The sequence below is a fragment of the Symsagittifera roscoffensis genome, chromosome 9 (assembly GCF_963678635.1).
Source record: "Symsagittifera roscoffensis chromosome 9, txSymRosc1.1, whole genome shotgun sequence".
Taxonomy (NCBI): Eukaryota; Metazoa; Xenacoelomorpha; order Acoela; family Convolutidae; genus Symsagittifera; species Symsagittifera roscoffensis.
Window position 1 is genome coordinate 45,732,709 of NC_087070.1, and position 13,340 is coordinate 45,746,048.

The window sequence follows — 13,340 nt, forward strand, 5'->3', positions numbered from 1 at the left end:
ATTTGAATCCCCACACCAATTTAGGGCCGTGAATGGCTTAATCTTCACGGCATCGAGCACCTAACAGCCAGTGACGCGACCAAAAATGCCTGATACGTTAAGCTGTTAGTAAATAGTCTAACAAAACAAAATGGTTTTAAAATATTCGAACTTACCGTAGTTTTTTCTTAAATAAGTGATCGGAAATTACGGTTCTACTTGTCTAGAAACTAGTCGGCAATATTCTTATCAGCCAATGAATAATTTTGAAGTTATCAGACAGGCTAAACTACCCTAAGCAATATGTCATTCAGCAGCCGATTTAGGTGGGGGGTACGCCCTCCTTCCTCAGGGATTCGACACCCTGACGACCCAAAGTGTCCCCTCACTTTGTACTATTTTAAGTTCTCAATTTTTGGCTGACGGACCCGAAATTTGTTCAAAAGGCGCCTTTGACGCCAACATATACTAAAATGGGGGGAGCGCATTTTTTATGGCTTGTTTCTTCAAATTTTCGCATGCGGCGCAGAAAATCAATTTGTTCGACCTACAAAAGTCGATAAATTTTTTTTTGAAATTCTGTTGAAAATCCCCCTCGAGAAAATCCTAGATCCGCTTCTGATATCATTTAATCAAACAACACAAGAACGTAGTTTCTAAATGTTCACTATTTAAACACTAACCGATTACGCTTATAAATTTTCTCCCCCCTTCCATCTGAGAATAAAATCCAAATTTCAATTAAATCTAATAAAGTAAATGTCTATGGCAGCGCGAACAGTTTTCACAAATTGACCGGATTCAATTCAACCCCCATCAATTTGATCAAAAAAAGGAAACAAATTATGGAATCAACCACTAAATAGTTCCGTCTTTTCGAGGAAATTGAAACCGAAAACTGTGAACAGAATTACCCGAAAGAAGATGGGGCTAATCAGTCCGTTTATCACTCGATAATCATTCTTGATTGCTAATTGTCAAAATGCTTCCCAGATTACAGAACTTAACCACACCAAATAATTTGACAACTCTACCGAGAGAGAGATTTTCGAGAAATTTTATGATTGAAGAATTGCTCAAAAAACCAACAAATTACTTGCCAGCAAAACCCAGCGACGAGAAACGCTAAGAAAATCTTCGCTCGACCACAAAATACGATTATATGAAAACATCAGAATCGTTGAAACCAAGCTTTTCAAGTAAGCAATATTGTTTTCACGCAAGCAAAATCGAATCTCCGTTTTCAGAAACGCCCAGTGTATTATGAAAAACAAACGGTCAAGTTTTTTTGTTTACAGTTGAATCAGAAGTTCAGAGCCAAAAATAATTCAATCATTTTGATACCATTACATTTTTCATTGGCTAAGAAATTGTACATTTAGCAAATAATTGCACAATCTTCATTTTTCAATCATTAAGTTTTCTCGGTATTTCTGACACCTGACTCGTGAAGGACCCAAACCAGTCGAAGAACTAAATAAGGTATGAGCAGTACAAAAAAGGCTTTGAAACGAAACTATTCAAAAAAACCTCTGGCGGTGAAAAATTTTGCCCAATTAAAAATTTTTGACAAAGCAAAAAAATTAAAAAAAAAAACGTGCGCATGCCATTGACCTAATTTATCATTTCTATTTTTTGAAATAAATGTACTTGTAGTCTCATCAACATTTATTTGGTTGTAATAAATGAAGTCTCAATTTTAAACTTTTTTATTTTGATAGTAGTCAAATTATACAAATAGTACTGCGTTTCAGATCACTCCTTTAGTAACAAAAATTACAAAAATAACAAAAACTAGACCCGTTCTTCTCGAAAAAGACTTTTTCGATTTTTTTAAGAATCCGAATCACTACTTAAAGGTGAAAATTGACCCGAATCCTAAGTTCTTACTGACTTCTAGTGGTCGGAGCATAAATTAGTGCTAACATACATTTTCAGATATTGTACAGTTTTACCCAGAAGAAAGCAAATCATCGTGTATTCCTCACAATGATTACTACAAGACAACATTTCCAGGATTCTTAAATATCAAACCAGCTGCTTCTTTTGGGTCTAAAAGTATCCTACATGCGACGGAAATGAATACCACTTCTGGGAAATCAAGATCGAAGTTTCACCCTGGACGCCGAAAAAGAGCCAGTTTCTCCAAGTTCCAAGTGGATCAGCTCAAAAAAGAGTTCACGCATAACTGGTAAAATACCTAGATATATTTTTTTCAGATATAAAGCAAAGATTAAAACTCGGCTACGATTCGGATTTTAAACGATCATTTAGCTCGTTTTTTTTTGATCTGTTGCTCTTTAAAAATGGATAAGTTTGCACGTTCAGCGCTTTAAGGCAAAATTGGGCGGCTTAGATGACGCGTTTTCTCAACTAATTTTTTTTTGAAACTCAGTTATGAAGCCAAACCAATTGATTTTAAGCATACTCATGAATCGGCCTTTTCGCATTAATTGTTAGAAGAGTTTGATTGTATATCCCAAGAGTTAATGCAAAAAGGTTGATTCGTAACTAGGCTTAATACTCCTGTATGCGTAACCATAAGAGTAACCCTTGATCGGCGAGCAAAGCTTCTTCGTAACAAGGTGCCATAATTTACAGTAAACTTTGGATCAAGTAAACATGCGCACTCCAAAGCAATCATTCTCTTCAATAAAAGCATTCTTTTTCAGCCAATCAGAATTCAGAGTTTGTAATATTGGCTTTGCTCGTAATCTTTCATATTTTTGTCACATCGTCCCAAACATTTCATTTTGTTTAGTTTCATAAGAGAGGAAAACCGAGTTGAGCTGGCTGCACGACTAGGCATGGGCGAAAACCAAGTGAAGGTGTGGTTCCAGAACAAGAGAGCAAAACTGCGCAAGAAAGCAATTCACAGTCAACAAAGTCACTGTCAGCATAGTTATACGAACACTAACCACGCCAACACCATATTGAGCAGATCGAACGATACATCTATGTTTCAAAAGCCATAAATCTTTGACATAAAAGAGACACATAATGAAATAATAAAATAATAAGTGTGGTTTCTGCAATTCGCAAAGGATCTATGAAAGGGTAGTTTATAATGTTTCCCCACGTCCCAGACTGCATTATTTTAAGGGCGAATCTCCTTTTTGCAATTCAAGGCAGTTTTTTTGCGTCTAGTATTTTCACGTGGTACCAATAACTCACCGAAGTCGGCCAGGCTGAGATAGACCTGAAGCTAGAGGTCAAAAGAAAACTCGTCACTACACACTATCATTGTAATTACAGGGATCGAACACACAATCTGATGATCGCAAAGAGAACGCCTAGCCATTATCCTAAGCATCTCATACAGACACTGAAGTCATACAGACATTGACGTCATACAGACATTGATGTCATACAGACATTGACGTCATACAGACATCGACGTCATACAGACATTGATGTCATACAGACATTGACGTCATACAGACATTGACGTCATACAGACATCGACGTCATACTGACACTGAAGTCTCACAGACACTGACGTCGTACAGACACTGAAATCATACAGACATTGATGTCATACAGACATTGACACCATACAGACACCAAGTCATACAGATACTGACGTCAAAGAGACATTGACGTCACACTGACAGTGAAGTCATACAGACACTTACGTCATACATACATTGACGCCATACAGACACTAAGTCATTCAGACATTGACTTCATACAGGTATTAAAACAATACCAACATCGACGCTATACAGATACAGGCGTCATACAGACACTGAGGTCATACAGACATTGAAGCCATACAGACATTGATGTCATACAGACATTGACGTCATACAGACATCGACGTCATACAGACATTGATGTCATACAGACATTGACGTCATACAGACATTGACGTCATACAGACATCGACGTCATACTGACACTGAAGTCTCACAGACACTGACGTCGTACAGACACTGAAATCATACAGACATTGATGTCATACAGACATTGACACCATACAGACACCAAGTCATACAGATACTGACGTCAAAGAGACATTGACGTCACACTGACAGTGAAGTCATACAGACACTTACGTCATACATACATTGACGCCATACAGACACTAAGTCATTCAGACATTGACTTCATACAGGTATTAAAACAATACCAACATCGACGCTATACAGATACAGGCGTCATACAGACACTGAGGTCATACAGACATTGAAGCCATACAGACATTGATGTCATACAGACATTGACGTCATACAGACATTGACTTCATACAGATATTGACGTCAAACAGACATTGACGACATACAGAAAACGACACCAGACAGACACTGAAGTCATACAGACACTGACGTCATACAGACATTGACGTCATACAGACATTGACGCCATACAGACACTAAGTCATTCAGACATTGACTTCATACAGACACTAAGTCATACAGACATTGACATAATACCTACAACGACGCTATACAGACACAGGCGTCATACAGACACTGACGTCATACAGACATTGACGTCATACAGACATTGACGTCATACAGACATTGACGTCATACATACATCGACGTCATACAGACATTGACGTAATACTGACACTGAAGTCTCACAGACACTGACGTCATACAGACACTGAAATCATACAGACATTGATGTCATACAGACATTGACACCATACAGGCACTAAATCATACAGATACTGACGTCAAAGAGATATTGAAGTCATGATGACAGTGAAGTCATACAGACATTGACACCATACAGACACTGAAGTCAAACAGACATTGATGTCATACAGACATTGACACCATACAGACACTAAGTCATACAGACCTTGACCTGGCACAGATATTGACGTCAAACAGAAACTGACACCAGACAGACACTGACGTCATACAGACATTGACGCCACACAGACACTGACGTTATACAGACATTGATGTCATACAGACACTGACGTAAAACAGAAACTGGCACAGACATTGACGTCAAACATAAACTGACACCAGACAGACACTGACGTCATACCGACATTGATGCCACATAGACACTGACGTTATACAGACATTGATGTCATACAGACACTGACGTCAAACAGAAACTGACACCAGACAGACACTGGAATCATAGAGACATTGATGTCATACAGACACTGACGTTATACAGACATTGATGTCATTCAGACATTGACGTCATACAGAAACTGACACGAGACAGACATTGACGTCATACAGACATTGACGTCATACGGACATTGACCTCAAACATACACTAAGTCATACAGACCTTGAAGTCAAAGAGACATTGACCTGGCACAGACATTGACACCATACAGACACTGAAGTCAAACAGACATTGATGTCATACAGACATTGATGTCATACAGACATTGACACCATACAGACACTAAGTCAAACAGACATTGACCTGGCACATACATTGACGTCACACAGAAACTGACACCAGACAGACACTGACGTCATACCGACATTGATGCCGCACAGACACCGACGTTATACAGACATTGATGTCATACAGACACTGACGTCAAAGAGAAACTGACACCAGACAGACACTGACTTCATACAGACATTGACGTCATACAGACAGTGACTTTATACAGACATTGATGTCATACAGACATTGACGTCATACAGAAACTGACACGAGACAGACATTGACGTCATACGGACATTGACACCATACAGACACTAAGTCATACAGATATTGACGTCAAAGACACATTGACCTGGCACAGACATTGACATCAAACAGACATTGACGTCATACAGAAACTGAAACCAGACAGACATTGTCTTCATACAGACATTAAAGTCATACAGACATTGACGTCATGCACTAAGTCAAACAGACATTGACCTGGCACATACATTGACGTCAAACAGAAACTGACAACAGACAGACACTGACGTCATACCGACATTGATGCCACACAGACACTGACGTTATACAGACATTGATGTCATACAGACACTGACGTCAAACAGAAACTGACACCAGACAGACACTGACTTCATACAGCATACAGACATTAACGTCATACAGACACTGACGTTATACAGACATTGATGTCATACAGACATTGACGTCATACAGAAACTGACACGAGACAGACATTGACGTCATACGGACATTGACACCATACAGACACTAAGTCATACAGATATTGACGTCAAAGAGACATTGGCCTGGCACAGACATTGACATCAAACAGACATTGACGTCATACAGAAACTGAAACCAGACAAACATTGTCTTCATACAGACATTAACGTCATACAGACATTGACGTCATGCAGATATTGACGCCATAAAGACATTGACGGCATACAGAAACTGACACCAGACAGACACTGACGTCATACAGACACTAACTTCATGCAGCATACAGACATTAACGTCATACAGACACTGACGTTATACAGACATTGATGTCATACAGACATTGACGTCATACAGAAACTGACACGAGACAGACATTGACGTCATACGGACATTGACACCATACAGACACTAAGTCATACACATATTGACGTCAAAGAGACATTGACCTGGCACAGACATTGACATCAAACAGACATTGACGTCATACAGAAACTGAAACCAGACAGACATTGTCTTCATACAGACATTAACGTCATACAGACATTGACGTCATGCAGATATTGATGCCACACAGACACTGACGTTATACAGACATTGATGTCATACAGACACTGACGTCAAACAGAAACTGACACCAGACAGACACTGACTTCATACAGCATACAGACATTAACGTCATACAGACACGGACGTTATACAGACATTGATGTCATACAGACATTGACGTCATACAGAAACTGACACGAGACAGACATTGACGTCATACGGACATTGACACCATACAGACACTAAGTCATACAGATATTGACGTCAAAGAGACATTGACCTGGCACAGACAATGACATCAACCAGACATTGACGTCATACAGAAACTGAAACCAGACAGACATTGTCTTCATACAGACATTAACGTCATACAGACATTGACGTCATGCAGATATTGACGCCATAAAGACATTGACGGCATACAGAAACTGATACCAGACAGACACTGACGTCATACAGACACTAACTTCAAACAGCATACAGACATTAACGTCATACAGACACTGACGTTATACAGACATTGATGTCATACAGACATTGACGTCATACAGAAACTGACACGAGACAGACATTGACGTCATACGGACATTGACACCATACAGACACTAAGTCATACAGATATTGACGACTAACAGACATTGACGTCATACAGAAACTGAAACCAGACAGACATTGTCTTCATACAGACATTAACGTCATACAGACATTGACGTCATGCACTAAGTCAAACAGACATTGACCTGGCACATACATTGACGTCAAACAGAAACTGACAACAGACAGACACTGACGTCATACCGACATTGATGCCACACAGACACTGACGTTATACAGACATTGATGTCATACAGACATTGACGTCATACAGAAACTGACACGAGACAGACATTGACGTCATACGGACATTGACACCATACAGACACTAAGTCATACACATATTGACGTCAAAGAGACACTAAGTCATAGACGTCATACAGATTGACGTCATACAGACACTAAGTCATAGACATTGACCTGGCACAGACATTGACATCAAACAGACATTGACGTCATACAGAAACTGAAACCAGACAGACATTGTCTTCATACAGACATTAACGTCATACAGACATTGACGTCATGCACTAAGTCAAACAAACATTGACCTGGCACATACATTGACGTCAAACAGAAACTGACAACAGACAGACACTGACGTCATACCGACATTGATGCCACACAGACACTGACGTTATACAGACATTGAAGTCATACATACATTTACGCCATACAGACACTAAGTCATTCAGACATTGACTTCAAACAGACACTAAGTCATACAGACATTGACATAATACCTACATCGACGCTATACAGACACAGGCGTCATACGGACACTGAAGTCATACAGACACTGACGTCATACAGACATTGACGTCATACAGACATTGATGTCATACAGACATTGACGTCATACAGACATCGACGTCATACAGACATTGATGTCATACAGACATTGACGTCATACAGACATCGACGTCGTATAGACATTGACGTCATACTGACACTGAAGTCTCACAGACACTGACGTCAAAGAGACATTGACGTCACACTGACAGTGAAGTCATACAGACACTTACGTCATACATACATTGACGCCATACAGACACTAAGTCATTCAGACATTGACTTCATACAGGTATTAAAACAATACCAACATCGACGCTATACAGATACAGGCGTCATACAGACACTGAAGTCAAACAGACATTGACGCCATACAGACATTGATACAATACAGACATTGACGTCATACAGATATTGACGTCATACAGATATTGACGTCAAACAGACATTGACGACATACAGAAAACGACACCAGACAGACACTGAAGTCATACAGACACTGACGTCATACAGACATTGACGTCATACAGACATTGACGCCATACAGACACTAAGTCATTCAGACATTGACTTCAAAGAGACACTAAGTCATACAGACATTGACATAATACCTACAACGACGCTATACAGATACAGGCGTCATACAGACACTGACGTCATACAGACATTGACGGCATACAGACATTGACGTCATACAGACATTGACGTCATACAGACACTAAGTCATAGACCTTGACCTGGCACAGATATTGACGTCAAACAGAGGCTGACACCAGACAGACACTGACGTCATACAGACATTGACGCCACACATACACTGACGTTATACAGACATTGATGTCATACAGACACTGACGTCAAACAGAAACTGGCACAGACATTGACGTCAAACATAAACTGACACCAGACAGACACTGACGTCATACCGACATTGATGCCACATAGACACTGACGTTATACAGACATTGATGTCATACAGACACTGACGTCAAACAGAAACTGACACCAGACAGACACTGAAATCATACAGACATTGATGTCATACAGACACTGACGTTATACAGACATTGATGTCATACAGACATTGACGTCATACAGAAACTGACACGAGACAGACATTGACGTCATACAGACATTGACGTCATACGGACATTGACCTCAAACATACACTAAGTCATACAGACCTTGAAGTCAAAGAGACATTGACCTGGCACAGACATTTACACCATACAGACACTGAAGTCAAACAGACATTGATGTCATACAGACATTGATGTCATACAGACATTGACACCATACAGACACTAAGTCAAACAGACATTGACCTGGCACATACATTGACGTCAAACAGAAACTGACACCAGACAGACACTGACGTCATACCGACATTGATGCCGCACAGACACTGACGTTATACAGACATTGATGTCATACAGACACTGACGTCAAACAGAAACTGACACCAGACAGACACTGACTTCAAACAGACATTGACTTCAAACAGACATTGACGTCATACAGACAGTGACGTTATACAGACATTGATGTCATACAGACATTGACGTCATACAGAAACTGACACGAGACAGACATTGACGTCATACGGACATTGACACCATACAGACACTGAGTCATACAGATATTGACGTCAAAGAGACATTGACCTGGCACAGACATTGACATCAAACAGACATTGACGTCATTCAGAAACTGAAACCAGACAGACATTGTCTTCATACAGACATTAACGTCATACAGACATTGACGTCATGCACTAAGTCAAACAGACATTGACCTGGCACATACATTGACGTCAAACAGAAACTGACAGCAGACAGACACTGACGTCATAACGACATTGATGCCACACAGACACTGACGTTATACAGACATTGATGTCATACAGACACTGACGTCAAACAGAAACTGACACCAGACAGACACTGACTTCATACAGCATACAGACATTAACGTCATACAGACACTGACGTTATACAGACATTGATGTCATACAGACATTGACGTCATACAGAAACTGACACGAGACAGACATTCACGTCATACGGACATTGACACCATACAGACACTAAGTCATACAGATATTGACGTCAAACAGACATTGACGTCATACAGAAACTGAAACCAGACAGACATTGTCTTCATACAGACATTAACGTCACACAGACATTGACGTCATGCAGATATTGACGCCAGTAAGACATTGACGGCATACAGAAACTGACACCAAACAGACACTGACGTCTTACAGACACTAACTTCATACAGCATACAGACATTAACGTCATACAGACACTGACGTTATACAGACATTGATGTCATACAGACATTGACGTCATACAGAAACTGACACGAGACAGACATTGACGTCATAAGGACATTGACACCATACAGACAATAAGTCATACAGATATTGACGTCAAACAGACATTGACGTCATACAGAAACTGAAACCAGACAGACATTGTCTTCATACAGACATTAACGTCATACAGACATTGACGTCATGCAGATATTGACGCCAAAAAGACATTGACGGCATACAGAAACTGACACCAAACAGACACTGACGTCTTACAGACACTAACTTCATACAGCATACAGACATTAACGTCATACAGACACTGACGTTATACAGACATTGATGTCATACAGACATTGACGTCATACAGAAACTGACACGAGACAGACATTGACGTCATAAGGACATTGACACCATACAGACACTAAGTCATACAGATATTGACGTCAAACAGACATTGACGTCATACAGAAACTGAAACCAGACAGACATTGTCTTCATACAGACATTAAAGTCATACAGACATTGACGTCATGCACTAAGTCAAACAGACATTGACCTGGCACATACATTGACGTCAAACATAAACTGACAACAGACAGACACTGACGTCATACCGACATTGATGCCACACAGACACTGACGTTATACAGACATTGATGTCATACAGACACTGACGTCAAACAGAAACTGACACCAGACAGACACTGACTTCATACAGCATACAGACATTAACGTCATACAGACATTGACGTTATACAGACATTGATGTCATACAGACATTGACGTCATACAGAAACTGACACGAGACAGACATTCACGTCATACGGACATTGACACCATACAGACACTAAGTCATACAGATATTGACGTCAAAGAGACATTGACCTGGCACAGACATTGACATCAAACAGACATTGACATCATACAGAAACTGAAACCAGACAGACATTGTCTTCATACAGACATTAACGTCATACAGACATTGACGTCATGCAGATATTGACGCCATAAAGACATTGACGGCACACAGAAACTGACACCAGACAGACACTGACGTCATACAGACACTAACTTCATACAGCATACAGATATTAACGTCATACAGACACTGACGTTATACAGACATTGATGTCATACAGACATTGACGTCATACAGAAACTGACACGAGACAGACATTGACGTCATAAGGACATTGACACCATACAGACACTAAGTCATACAGATATTGACGTCAAACAGACATTGACGTCATACAGAAACTGAAACCAGACAGACATTGTCTTCATACAGACATTAAAGTCATACAGACATTGACGTCATGCACTAAGTCAAACAGACATTGACCTGGCACATACATTGACGTCAAACAGAAACTGACAACAGACAGACACTGACATCATACCGACATTGATGCCACACAGACACTGACGTTATACAGACATTGATGTCATACAGACACTGACGTCAAACAGAAACTGACACCAGACAGACACTGAGTTCATACAGCATACAGCCATTAACGTCATACAGACACTGACGTTATACAGACATTGATGTCATACAGAAATTGACGTCATACAGAAACTGACACGAGACAGACAATGACGTCATACGGACATTGACACCATACAGACACTAAGTCATACAGATATTGACGTCAAAGAGACATTGACCTGGCACAGACATTGACATCAAACAGACATTGACGTCATACAGAAACTGAAACCAGACAGACATTGTCTTCATACAGACATTAACGTCATACAGACATTGACGTCATGCAGATATTGACGCCATAAAGACATTGACGGCATACAGAAACTGACACCAGACAGACACTGACGTCATACAGACACTAACTTCATACAGCATACAGACATTAACGTCATACAGACACTGACGTTATACAGACATTGATGTCATACAGACATTGACGTCATACAGAAACTGATACGAGACAGACATTGACGTCATACGGACATTGACACCATACAGACACTAAGTCATACAGATATTGACGTCAAACAGACATTGACGTCATACAGAAACTGAAACCAGACAGACATTGTCTTCATACAGACATTAACGTCATACAGACATTGACGTCATGCACTAAGTCAAACAAACATTGACCTGGCACATACATTGACGTCAAACAGAAACTGACAACAGACAGACACTGACGTCATACCGACATTGATGCCACACAGACACTGACGTTATACAGACATTGATGTCATACAGACACTGACGTCAAACAGAAACTGACACCAGACAGACACTGACTTCATACAGCATACAGACCTTAACGTCATACAGACACTGACGTTATACAGACAATGATGTCATACAGACATTGACGTCATACAGAAACTGACACGAGACAGACATTCACGTCATACGGACATTGACACCATACAGACACCAAGTCATACAGATATTGACGTCAAAGAGACATTGACCTGGCACAGACATTGACATCAAACAGACATTGACGTCATACAGAAACTGAAACCAGACAGACATTGTCTTCATACAGACATTAACGTCCTACAGACATTGACGTCATGCAGATATTGACGCCATAAAGACATTGACGGCATACAGAAACTGACACCAGACAGACACTGACGTCATACAGACACTAGCTTCATACAGCATACAGACATTAACGTCATACAGACACTGACGTTATACAGACATTGATGTCATACAGACATTGACGTCATACAGAAACTGACACGAGACAGACATTGACGTCATACGGACATTGACACCATACAGACACTAAGTCATACAGATATTGACGTCAAAGAGACATTGACCTGGCACAGACATTGACATCAAACAGGCATTGACGCCACACAGACACTGACGTTACACAGACATTGATGTCATACAGACATTGACGTCAAACAGAAACTGACACCAGACAGACACTGACGTCATACAGACATTGACATCATACGGACATTGACACCATACAGACACTAAGTCATA